General features: G+C 38.8%; 1 protein-coding gene across 1 annotated transcript in view; it reads left to right on the forward strand.

Moving 5' to 3' along the window:
- DCDC2 (doublecortin domain containing 2) overlaps positions 1 to 14,077 on the forward strand; it is a 292,326-nt gene that overhangs the window by 23,233 nt on the left and 255,016 nt on the right. The window lies entirely within an intron of this gene.

Genomic DNA, 14,077 nt, shown 5'->3' on the forward strand with positions numbered 1-14,077 from the left:
TGGCTTGGACCCCAGTGGGCCTGTTTGTACTGCTGAGGTCCCTGGCCCCAAATTATTCCCCTAAAGAGCCAGTTGTCCTGTCAAGTGTGGTGCTAGTTAAGGTGTGGATGAGAGTGTATGTGTAATCCTATTTACATTTATCCTCATACTGGGAAAACAACTAAAAAGTTCTGTGTCTCTCAGGTAGTAGGCCAATAGCCTTATCTTTATGTGCAAAATGTAACTAGTTTCAGTGTTCTTCAAGATAGATGGAGGCATTTTTCCTTTTTAAAGGCAGGAATATTTATTTGCATTTGGTTTGTTTCAGCATGAAGTATGCAGGCAGTGTGACTTAGTGTCTGGCTTGGTCAACAATGAAAATTCCCATTTCTCATTGTGAAAGACTCCTTTATAAGCAGCCAGCCAGATCAAACTCAGATGTCATCCCATGATTACATAGTTTGGATGTTTGGTTTATTGAAATAAGGTTAATTTCAGCCCACCTGTTTTCTGGGGCGACAAACTTAAATGGCAGAGAGACAAATAAATTGAGTTGGTATATTTGCAATGTCTAATGTTTAACCTGGACCTTTTCTCTCTAGTAAATGTCTGATGGCTGTCTATTTTTTTCCCCCCTTGTCACCGTAAGAATTTTTGAGTTTGAAAGATTTGTGAACCACCATGGCCTTTTTTTTTTTAAATTGTATTTTAGATAATGATGTATAAAACAAACTAGCTTCTCATTGAACAGTTAGTACACATACTCTTTTGTGACATTGATTAACAACCCCATGACATGTCAACACTCTCCCCTTCTCAACCTTGGGTTCCCTGTTACCAGTTTTCTTGTTCCCTCCTAACTTCTATCCTTGCCCCTGGGCCGGTGTGCCCCTTTAGTCTCGTTTTGTTTTATGGGCCTGTCTAATCTTTGGCTGAAGGCTGAACCTCAGGAGTGTCTTCATTACTGAGCTAAAAGGGTGTCTAGGGTCCATATTCTCAGAGTTTCACCAGTCTCTGTGAGACCAGTAAGTCTGTTTTTTTTGATGAGTTAGAATTTTGTTCTGCACTTTCCTCTAGCTCTGTCCAGGACCCTCTCTTGTGATCCCCATCAGAGTAGCTGGTGGTGGTAGCCAGGCACCGTCTGGTTGTACTGGACTCTGATGGAGACTGTGGTAGTTGTGGTCCATTAGTCCTTTGGACCAGTCTTTCCCTTGTATCTTTGGTTTTCTTCATTCTCCCTTGCTCCAGACATGGTGAGACCAGTGGAGTGTCTTAGATGGCCGCTCACAAGCTTTTGAGACTCCAAACGCTAGTCACCAAAGTGGAATGTAGAACATTTTCTTTATAAACTGTGTTATGCCAATTGAGTTAGATGTTCCCTGAGACCATGGTCCCCCGCCTTCAGCCCAGTAATTCAGTCCTTCAGGGAGTCTGGAAATGTCTATGGAGCTTCCATGACCTTGTCCATGGCCATTTGTTGCTGTTTAAAATGATACAACCTAACGTAACTGGGCTGCCAACTTACAGTAAGTTTTATAAAGCAAGTGATCTAATATTAAATAAGTTGCATTTTGTAAATTATATACTACTGGCGGACAAAACTCCATATTCACAACCTGTTTTCCTAGAAGTGAGTACCACCAGTTGCTGTCAAGTCAGCTCTGACTCATGGCAACCCCATGTGTGTCAAAAGTAGAACCGAGCTCCACAGGGTTTTTAATGGCTGTGATCTTTTGGAAAGTTGATTACCAGGCCTTTCTTCTGAGGCACCACTGGGTGGACTCGAGCCTCCAACCTTTCAGTTAGCAGCTGAGCATGTTAACCATTTGGACCACCTAGAAGTGAGTAGATAACTCAATTTCTGGTACTGCAAATTTTGCATTAGTTAGTATGGAATTTTCCACAGCTGGTTTTTAAAAGCTGGCTTGAAAAAAGAAGGATTTGAAATGTTAATTTTTTGTTATACATTTTTTTCTACTATAGGAAAGAGATCATGTTAGTATTTTTTTTTTTGCAAGTGTATAGTTTCTCATGAAAGCTCAATTGACTGATACTTAATTTAGTGAAATAGTAAGTGAAAATTGGATTAAAGTACCTTTCCTTTAGCCTGCACTTCTCCTAATCGGATTGCTATTCCCTTGTGTTATTTCTATTTCAATTAGTTTATCAATAATATTGATTAACTTTGTCTGGCTTTCCTCACCTATCAGTCTGTCTAAACACATATATGTGGTTATGTGTATAGTGCAGTGCAAGCAATATTATTTATCTGCTCAGAATTTTTAGCAGTTTTACGTATTTACTTTTATTTATTCCTAAACTCTATTCCCTTCTTCACTTCTCCAGTTCACTTGCTTATAGATAACTGTATTACTGCTTAATGTTTCCCTATCTGTACTTAAAGGAGCCACGGTGGTGCAGTGCTTAAGCAATTAGCTGCTAGCCAAAAGGTTGGCAGTTTGAACCCACCGGCCACTCCATAGGAGAAAGATGTGGCAGTCTATTTCTGTAAATACTTACAGCCTTGCAAAGTCATAGAAGCTTCATAGACATGTCCAAACTCCCTGAGGGACCAAGTAACTGGGCTGAGGGCAGGGGACCATGGTCTTTGGGAACATCTAGCTCAATTGGCATAGCATAGTTTATAAAGAAAATGTTCTACATTCTACTTTGGTGAGTAGCGTTTGGAGTCTTTAAAAGCTTATGATCGACCATCTAAGATACTACACTTGTCCCACCCTCTCTGAGCAAGGGAGAATGAAGAAAACCAAAGACACAATGGAAAGATTGGTCCAAAGGACTAATGGACCACTAACTACCACGGCCTCCACCAGACTGAGTCCAATACACCTGGATGGTGCCCGGTTATCACCACCGACTGCTCTGACAGGGATCACAATAGAGGGACCCGGACAGAGCTGGAGAAAAAAGTAGAACAAAAGTCAAACTCACGGAAAAAGACCAGACTTACTGGCCTGACAGAGACTGGAGAAACCCTGAGAGTATGGCCCCCAGACACCCTTTTAACTCAGTACTGAAGTCACTCCTGAGGTTCACCCTTCTGTCAGAGATTAGACAGGCCTATAAAACAAACAGTAATACATGGTGTTTGACCATGTGTATGAGACTGAATGGACACACCAGCCCAGGGACAAGGACAAGAAGGCAGAAGGGGACAGGAAAGCTGGATGAATGGAAATGGGGAAACCAAGGTTGACAAGGGGAGAGTGTTGACATGTCATGGGGTTGATAACTAATGTCACAAAACAATATGTGTATTAATTGTTTAATGAGAAACTAATTTGCTCTGTAAACCTTCACCAAAGTACAATGAAAAAAAAAAAAAAAGATTTATAGCCTTGGAAACCCTCTGGGGCAGTTTTACTCTGTCCTATAGGGTGGATATGAGTCGGAATCAACTTGACGGCAACAGTTTTTTGGGTTTTTTTTGTTGTTTGTTTTTAATCCTCACAACAACCTTATGAAGTAGGGATTGTTATTATTTCCATTTTACAGAGGAGGAATTTGATGACTAAGAGCTTACAGCTAAGAGGGACAGCGTGTTAATACATTGTGTGTTAGTGCAGAGGGAAGCATTTCCTACTGAGTTAACAATTTAATTGAAGATGATCACTCAGAGCCTTTTTGTTCTTAAAAAGGGGTGTTTGGAGAGTGAAGGTTTTTATTTATTTATCAGACTTCGATTTGATGATGCTAGGAAGAAGAAGATATATAAGGAAGACTAAAATTTAGGAAATAAATCCAGAAAAGGGGCACAGTTAAAAAAAATCTTAATATTCTTCTTTAACAAGTCATCGCTAGTCACAAGATCTTGCCTAGAGTTATTTTAGTGTCATTCTCAATTGACTTTTTTTTTTTTTTTTTTGCTCTTGCTAATATTCCCTGTAGGACCAGATATTCCTGTTGAATGTTTCCAGTACAGTATGTGAAATGGTTTTGGCATGTCTGCTTATAAAAAGGCTCCCACAGGAAGCCAAAGATATTTTTACATGGAAATTTATTACAGAGTGTGAAGAGATTAGAGAAAGATATTGAGCTAAGAACTACTGAAAGAGTTTTTCGTTTTTTCCTCATGTTTACTGACAAAGGACCATTCATTTTCTTTAGCTATTCTGACCAGATGCTTCCAGTAACATCTACCAAGTTACCAGGCATACAAAACAACTTGCAGGACTGGGGAAGGTAATACAGAAGGGAAACATATGTTGAAGACAAATTGCATTTTCCCCCTACCCCAACCCCCCAAGATCTTAAAGTATAAGTTGCTTGATCTCTATAAGCCTCACTTTCTTCATCTGAAGTATAGAAATACTAATACCTTCCTTAAGGACTTGTTGTGAGGGTTAGAAACACATAGATATATGTTGAGCTCCTAGCACTGTGCCTGATACATAGTAGGGCCTCATGGCATGTTGCTGCTGATGTTAAGGGCCATGTGCGTTGAGTAGCTGGTAAGTGGAATAAGAGGGAGGTCACTGACATCATTTGCCCACTTTACCAGTCTATGATCAAGAGGAGAAAATGCAAATGTACATGCTCGATCAGCAACAAAAATCTCTACAGATGTTAAATGTTACTTATAACTTATTTCTGATTGTGGTGGCCAAAGAGTAGAAGTTCGATAAATGTTTGCTAGAGATCATTATGATATAAATACAGGAAAAGGGAAATAATTTCAGTAAATAAAATAGTATACAATAAACTTCTATGTGTCACTGAGTTTTGGGGTTGTTCTTCAACTATTGAGGGCTTACCTAATTTTACAAAGACTTAGACATACAAAGAGAGTGAAAAAATACACATGTGATTTAGTCAGAGGTTTTTGAAGTAAGCAAAAGAAAATGTCTATGGCTTATTTTAGCCACAAAGGAAGTTTGGTCTTCCATTAGCTTTATTATTTTTAAAAGCTGTGAACTGTATCTTGCATGAAAAAGAGAAAATATATTTATAGTTTACAGATTAATAATAAAATTTACACCTGTGTATTCTTCACCCAAGGAGCCCTGGTGGCACAGTGGTTAAGCACTCTGCTGCTAACCAAAAGATTGGTGGTTCAAAACCAGCAACAGCTCCATGGGTGAAAGATGTGGCGGTCTGTTTCCGTAAAGATTATAGACTTGGAAACCTTATGGGGACAGTTACTGTGAGTTACTGTGAGGGTTACTATGAGTTGAAATCGACTTGACACCATACAACAACAACAACATATGTAAATATAGTCATTCTTGTTAGTTGCTGTCTTAATTATCTAGTGCTGCTATGACAAAAATACCACAAGTGGATGGCTTTAACAAAGACAAATTTATTCTCTCACAGTCTAGGAGGCTAGAAGTCCAAATTCAGGGTACTAGCTCCAGGGGAAGCCTTTCTCTCTCTGTTGGCTCTGGGGGAAGGTCTTTGTCATCAATCTTTCCCTGGTCTAGGCGCTTCTCAGCACAGAGACCCCTGGTCCAAAGGACATGCTCTGTTCCCAGCTCTTCTTGCTGGTCTGAGGCACCCCCTCCTCTCTGCTTGCTTCTCTCTTTCATGTCTCAAAAGAGATTGACTCAAGATACTACCTAATCCTGTAGACTGAGTCCTGCCTCATTAACATAACTGCCTCTAATCCTGCCTCATTAACATCATAGAGGTAGGATTTACAACACACAGGAAAATCACATCAGATGACAAAATGGTGGACAATCACACAATACTGGGAATCATGGCCTGGCCAAGTTGAACACATTTTTTGGGGACACAGTTCAATCCATAACAGTTGCCATTGAATCAATTCTGACTCATGGTGACCCATGTGTTACAAAGTAGAACTGCCCCATAGGGTTTTCTTGGCTGTAATCTTAACAGAAGCAGATCACCAGGCGTTTTCTTCTGCTGTACTGCTGGGTGGGTTCAGACCCTATGGAAGGGTTGGAAATTGTGTCTCCTAAAAGCCAAAGTCCGTTAATTCCTCAATGAGCTGGCTGTTTCACTCCACCCAGGGCACATTTCCTTGGTAAATGGCTCCAAGTCCCTTGAAAAGACTTTGGTGAAGACTCACAGTGTTTATTTGTAATATTATTATAGGATACTTCTATAAGGGTACCAGGTCTCCCCTTCAATTTTGGAGGTTGTCAGGTCTGGTAATTGTGGGTTTGTGATGATTGATGGTTTAAATAAGTTCTCTTTACCAATCCCATGCTCATTTACCCACCATCATAGATCCTTGCAGATCGGTTCATCATGATTATCACATTGACTCTGCTGCCATTATGGTTACTGTGCCTGCCTTGTTTTGGAAGAATAAGTGCTGCTACTTGTCTTCTGCCACCTCAAGATCCTGATACCTCATTGAATTCACGAAGCCCATTTCAAATGCAGCGTCTTCAAAATGTAGGGATTTGAGCTTGTCATTCTCTTATCTGAATGCTAAATTACTAGCAAAAAAGACTTCAGGTTAGCCTATGACAGTTACTTAGTTCCTCAAAACTTTACCGTCTATAGCCCTTCTTTCTAGGTGATCACTGACGATAGTTTAAACTATTTCACTGAAGTTTTCCATGAACTCCCGAATTCCCATTCATTAACACTAGCTAGATTTTCACTGTCATCAGTCCCAACAAGACCTGCCTCACAACAAAGTCCAAGTTTCTTCTGTTTTCTTGAAGGTCCATTATCTCCAATTACTCTTGCACCAATTTCTGTATTACTCAGTGTTCTTACTCAGGCAACATGTTATAAAATGGCTCATATAAGCAGGAAAGGAATCTACTGAGTGGATATTGAATAGCTCTCAGATTTGGAAATCCACGCTCAGGAACAAAGCAGTAACAAAGGGAGACTAGGCAGTAGGACAACAATAGACTTGGGCCACAGAACTAGCCCATAAAGATTCCATTGCTACTTCCCCGAACACTGGATGCCACATATTTTCCCTCCTCCTTTGGTGATATAGAACAGCAGTCACCTCCTCTGACACCATCATAACTGCCTGCCTAGAAATTGGAGAGTAACTGTTAGCACTAGAACTGAAATTTGTTCTCTATGCCCCACTTTATTTTTGCTTAAGTTCCCAATTAAAGTCCTTGTGTGTCTGTCTGATTAGATCATGTGCCATGCCCTGTTCATATGGGGCGGTGGGAAGTGAGTAGCTGGCCTTTTCAGCTCTTACAGCTGGTGACAAATCAGATTTGGTAAGACCCATTGCTGTTGAGTCGATTCTGACTCATAGCGACCCTATAGGACAGAGTAGAGCTGCCCCGCAGGGTTTCCAAGGAATGGCTGGTGGATTCGAACTGCCAAACTTTTGGTTAGCAGCCAAATGCTTAACCACTGTGCTACCAGGGCCCAGATTCAGTAAGGGATTCCTGAAATTTAAGAAAGGGGTTGTTATAGTGGACAACCCAAAGAACAGCAAATGTCCTCAACAACACACTAATGTGTGTGCTTCATTAGTATCCTGATAATGATGACAAACATTTTAGTGTATATCTTCTGTGTTCAAAATTGTATATATAAATACAGTTAACTCTTATTCATTCCTGCTAACAGATAATAGAGCTAGTACACACAATTTAATTTCATAAAACATTTGACTGTTATTTAAGATTACTCATAAAATCTTTAATAAGGGAGGTAAATTAGTGGCAAAATTAAATTAATTTTACATTTAAAAAAATTCATACAAAAGCAGATAGGAAAGTGATAAAAGAAGAAAAAAAAAAAGGAAAACCCTAGAATATTGTCTAACTTTATCATCATTTGATAAAACATAGGAGTATAGACTTGACTATTCTAGCCTTCTTTTCATTTTGTACCATACTGTTTATCACTATGGCTATCAATTTCATTTTTTAAAGGTTGGCACTTAGCTCCACAAATAGATAATTTGGCCATAATTTTTTTTTAAATTAAAAGAATGGCAGTCTTTCATTTAAATTTTCATTAACACAAAAAAACTAAAGGATATATGTTATAGTCATACAAGAGATACCAGTTGATTTTTCAGATAACAAAGTAATATATTAGGTACTTATTATAGGTTTACAGTCATTGCCTTGATTATATCAATAACGTTTTGATGTGATCATATAAAAACCCACTAATTATATACTTAGTCTAAATTAGATGCATAGATTATAGCAGTATCAATCAAAAGGTAGAGGGGTTCTTACAATTTTATAGTATTCATCATTTCCTTCATCATCATAATCAAGTTCAAGTATGGTTTGGTAGTCAATTTTTTATCATTAATGTGCTTAGAAGAAACTGGTTTTGCTGCATATCATTTTAATTCCGGTGCTGTCTCCTTGATCATCATGCTAACTTCTAGGCCTTTCCCTCCTTAATATTTTCTTCTTTCTCCCAGTCTTTTATTTTCTTTATGGGCTAGCAATCCAGGAATTGCAGAGAGTCCCCTAAAGTGTAAACAGTATTTCCAATGGAAGACATATGTCTCATTCATTTTACAAGTATTCATTCATTGTAGTGCCAGACACTATACCAAGTGCTGTGGAAGGCAAAAGTAAAATAACACAACTGCCCTCAGGAGGGTTTGGTGAAGGAGGGAGACAGACATGAAAACAATTTAGATATTACATGATGATTTCTATAATAGATGATCATGAGCCTGCCTGGGAAAATTGTGAACTGAATTTGCACTGAAACTTAAAGGATTAGTAAGAGTTTCTAGCAGATAGTAGGTCGGCATGTGGGTAGGGAACATTCCAGGCAGAAACTATGTGTTTCTAAAGGTGAGGGTGGGCTACTACAGTCCTGGTGAGACTAGGGTGGCGTCTGTGGGATAGAAAAGAGGGGAGACAGATTTGACAGGACTTGGTAATTTATTAGACATTTAGACTTACTTGGAATCATTGTGGTAGGTTGAGCAGCCAAGCTCTTAACCACTGTGCCACCAGAGCTCCGATTTTTGTCCAGTGAGACCCATTTCAGACTTCTGACCTCCAAAACTGTAAGGTAATAAATTTGTATCATTTAAGCCACTAAGTGTGTAATTTGTTACAGCAGCCATAGGAAAACTGATAAAATCATCATCAACCCTACATGCTGTCAGGTGCCATGCTGGATCTAGTAAATAACCCAAAAACCAAACCTACTGCTGTGGAGTTGATTCTGACAGATAGCGACTGTATAGGACAGAGTAGAACTGCCCCATAGGGCTTCCAAGGCTGTAAATCTTTACCGAATAGTCTGCCACATCTTTCTACCGAGGAGGGGCTGCTGGGTCCGAACTGCTGGCCATTCATTTTACAAGCACTTAACCACTGAACCCCAGGGCTCCTCTAGCATAATAGAATAATTATAACAAAAATAAGGGCTTTGATAAACCAAATGACACACGTCAATGAGCTACATTCATGTGCATCTTTGGTATCATCTTAGATGTGAATGTACAGTCCTCTAACCCTCATCCCATAGAAAATCCAGTTACCCCACCAATATTCTCCCAGTCATTTTTTGATCCAATTTCCTGCTTTTTCTGGATTCTCTCCTTTTGTTCTGTCACCTTCTGTGACTGTTATAATTTTTCCGCACTACTGTTTTCCACCATAGACTCACCACTTTTAAGTCTTCATTATCCCAGAGTCCGTCTAATACAAGGCTGAGTGTGGGGCAAACTTGTACTGAAAGGCAGCAACTTAATATTTAATATAAGATAGCACTGTGCTAAAAGTTTATTGGCTGTTTCCCATGAAGGGGAGTTTCCAAATAGTTATGCTCCCCTGTGACTAATACTTACTGTCATTTGGGGCTTTTCTCTCCTCTGAGACCCTTTTCTCCCTTTCCTAGCTACCAGACTTCAATGCCCAAATTCTGTAATTGTTTTTTTTTTTGCTAAAGATTTATTCGATAGTGTTTGTTTTCAGGTTCCTTCTAGTGGTTCTCAACCGGGAGCCAGTGTTGCTTACCCTGGGGACTTTGGAAATATGGGGGCAATTTTTGTTGTCACTATGACTAGAGTCGGGGTACTAGGGGTATAGTTAGTGGTCAGAGATACTAAATGTCCTTCAGTGTGCAGTCAGTCCTGCAGAATGAAGACTAATCCAGCTTAAAAGAGCAACTTGGGGCCATAGTCTTAGAGACTTCTCCAGTCTGAATAGGTCCGATAAGTCTGGATTCTTTAAGAATTTGAAGTTCTGTTCCACTTTTTTCTCCCTTTTATTCATCTGTTGTGTTCCTGATCAGAACGTTCAGTAGTAGTAGGTGGGTACCATCTAGTTCTTCTGGTCTCAGGGTGGCGGAGGCAGTCTTTCATGTAGACAGTCCTGCAGTCCAGTTCCTGTTCTTGAGTTTCCTTCTTTCTTTTTTGTACCAGACAAATAAAGACCAATAGTTGTATCTTAGATGGCTGCTGGTAAGCTTTTGAGACCCCAGACACTGCTCACCCTACTGGTAGGTAGAACATAAACTTTAAGAACTGTATTAATGCCAAGAGACTGTATTTTCCTACGATACCATGACTCTAAGCCCCTGAACCAAGAAGGCTAATCCCATGAAGTGATTGGTTATGTCTAATTAGTATCAGCATCTGTAGCCCTCCCTTTATTTTTTTTTGGTTGTTATTGTTGCAAAACCATACACAACCTACCATTTGCCCATTCATCCCTTTTCCCTGTGTACTGCTTATTGACATCAGTTACATCAGTCATGCCGTGCAAACTTCACCCATATTGGTGCCGCATTTCCTATTTCCATAAACAAAAAGTGACTACTACCTAGAGAGTACTTCTTCCTCTTCCCCCCACCCCCACGATTGGTAACCACTAATGAACATTAGTTTCTGTATATTTACCTATTCTTGTCATTTCATAAAAGTGAAAACATACAGTATTTTTTCTGTGTGTGATTGACTTACTTCACTCAACATAATGTCCTCCAGCTTCATCTACATAGTGAGATGTTTTGAGAATTCATTTTTTTTTTTTATTGCGGAGTACTATTCCATTGCATGTGTGTGTCACACTTTACTTATCCATTCATCTGTTGATGGGCACTTAGGTTGTTTCCAACTTTATCCTATTGTAAATAGTGCTGCAGTGAACATAGGTTATGCGTTAATTCATCTTTCTTGATGATGTGTCCAAAGTAAGTGAGTTGAAATCTTGCCATCCTCACCTCTGAGGAGCATTCTGGTTGCATTTCTTCTAAGACTGATTTGTTCATTCTTCTGGCAATTCATGGTACATTCAATATTCTTTGCCAACATCTTAGTCTACTAGGACTGACATGAGCATTAGCTGAAGACTTGAAGGCCTGATGCTGGAATCATCTGAAAGCTCATTTACTCACATGAATGATGGTTGATGTTGGCTGTCTGCTGGGCCTTAGTTTCTCTTCACCTGTGTTTTCCATAGGGTCTCTCCCTGTGGACAAGATTGGGCTTCCTCACAGAATGGTGGCAAGGTTTCAAGGGCCAGTATTCTGAGAGTGAGAGAGTGGGAAAGCAAGCCTTGGAAGCCCCACAGGGTCACTACTTCTGCAGTTTATTTGTCTGGGCAATCCAGGCTCGAGGGGATAGGAAATGGATTCTATCTCTTCATGGAAAGTGGCAAGGTTCTGGAAAAGCATATGGGGCTGTAAATATTGCTGTGGACATTTTTGGAAAATTCAATCTGCCGTAATGACCATTTGTTTCAGTTGTGGATTTAAATGTGTTATTGCATATTTTCAGATATAAATATATTTGATGGTTAATTTATGAATTAGCACATAGGCTAATAGGCTTCCCTCCTTTTCATTCCCCTATTTTTCAGGATCTTGAAGTGAATAACTGATTTTTCACCTAGTTGCTTCCAGATTAGATATATTTAGATCTAAGAAATTAAAAAAAAAAAAAAATCAAGCCAGTTGCCATTGACTCGATTCTGACTCGTGGCGACCCCGTGTGTGTCACAGTAGAACTGTGCTCCATAGGGTTCTCAGTGGCTGATATTTCAGAAGTAGATCACCAAGTCTTTCTTCTGAGGCACCTCTGGGTGGACTTGAGTCTCCAATCTTTCAGTTAACAGCCAGGCATGTTAACAAAGGTGAATTCTAACTACAACTGTTTAATAACTTTTGTGCTTAATTTTTTTTATTAGGTCGCATTTCCATGTTTTTCTTATATTCCCTCTTGTTTCTTCCATTGTCTTCCATTTGACAACTTTGAATATCTCTGTCCCACCTTTCCTCCCTCCTCTCTTCATTTCTTTAACTTGTTTGTTTATTCACTTCTCTTTAAGCCCTTTGCATGTACTTCTAGCCATTACTGCAATGCTTCTGAAAAAAAATCTTTAGCAGTCATCTTCTCACTTCATCTCCTTACACTGAATTTTACATCTTATTTTCAAAGCTAAAGTATATATGCTGTGATGTCTTGGTTAAATCCAGATTTTTTGGTCAAGGCTGTAGTTTGTTGATCCCTCTAATTTACTTTGATTTCTTGATAATATTTTTATTAACTGTTAATTTTGCCAAAAAAGTACTTCAGATTATTTCAGCAAGTTTTTTTTTCAAAATATTTTATTGTGTTTTAGGTGAAAATTTTCATAGCAAATTAGGTTCCCATTTAATAATTTTTTATACAACTAGTTCCATGACATTGGTTACATTTTCCACAATATGTCAACATTCTCATTTCCATTCTTTTTGTTCGATTTCCATTAATCTAGCTTCCCTGCTCCTCCTTAACTTCTCATCTTTGTTTTAGGGTAAAAGATGACCATTTTTTTTAGTTAATTAATTTAAGACAGCATAGTATTCATGGATGATATTGTTTATTTTACAATCCAATCTATTATTTTAATGAAAGGTGACCACAGGGAGTGGGTTCAGTTCCAACTTCAAAGGGTATCTTAGGATGATAGTCTTGGGGGTTCCTCTAGTCTCTATGGTCCAGTCAGTCTGGCCTTTTTTAAGAATTTGAGTTTTGTTCTACATTTTTCTCCTATTCTAATTGGGACCTTCTATTGTGTCCATGGTCAGAATGGTCAGTAGTGGTAGCTGGGAACCATCTAGTTCTTTTGGTCTCAGGCTTGAAGATGCTGTGGATCTTGTGGGCCATTAGTCCTGTGGACTAATTTCTTCCTTGAGTTTTTGGTTTCCTTCACTCTCCTTTGTTCCAGACAGGAAGAGACCAATAGTTGTATCTTAGGTGGCTGCTTGCAAGCTTTTAAGACCCTGGATGCTACTCACCAAACTGCGATGTAGAACATTGTCTTTATGAACTCTATTATGCCTATCGACTGAGTTGTCCTATGAGATTATGGTCCCAAACCTTCAAACCTGGTAAACCCATCCCATGAGGTGTTTGGTTATGTCTTGAGAGTATCCATAACTATGCCTCCTATGTGGTTTTATATATATATGTATATACATATATATATATATGTATATATATGTGTATGTATATATGTATGTATATATGTATATGGAGCCCTGGTGGTGCAGTGGTTAAGCATTGGCTGCTAACCAAAAGATTGGCAGTTCAAATTCACCAGCCACTCCTTGGAAATCCTATGGGGCAGTTCTACTCTGTCCTATAGGGTCACTACGAGTTGGAAATGACTCAATGGCAAAAGGTTTGGTTTTTATACATATGTACACACACACACACACACACACACCACACACACATATGAATATATATGCAGCATACCTAAACATGTATATACATATGTCTGCAGATACACCTGTACATGCATACTCATATGCCCACATGTGCCTTCCTATACACATATATGCTTGTATGTCTACCTGTATAACCACACACATATTTTCTTGGTTGTTATTGTCTGTTACAGTATTTTTCGAAGCTGTCCATTAATTCTTTTAATACCCAATTATTTTCTGCTTTTATTTATTTATTTATTTGATATTGTCTTTTCATTAATGGAAGCATACTATCATGGAGTGTGTTTAAATTTTTGGTTGGTGATATGGATTTTGAGGAATATTACCTGTTACTACATGGTTACCATAGAGCTTTTTTTTTTTTTTTTTTAATGTTTTATTGTACTTCAGGTGAAGGCTTACAGAACAGATAGTTTCTCATGTAACAGTAACACACATGCTGTTTTATGACATTGGTTAACAACCCCAC

Source organism: Trichechus manatus, unplaced genomic scaffold (genome assembly GCF_000243295.1).
Source record: "Trichechus manatus latirostris isolate Lorelei unplaced genomic scaffold, TriManLat1.0 scaffold00115, whole genome shotgun sequence".
Taxonomy (NCBI): domain Eukaryota; kingdom Metazoa; phylum Chordata; class Mammalia; order Sirenia; family Trichechidae; genus Trichechus; species Trichechus manatus.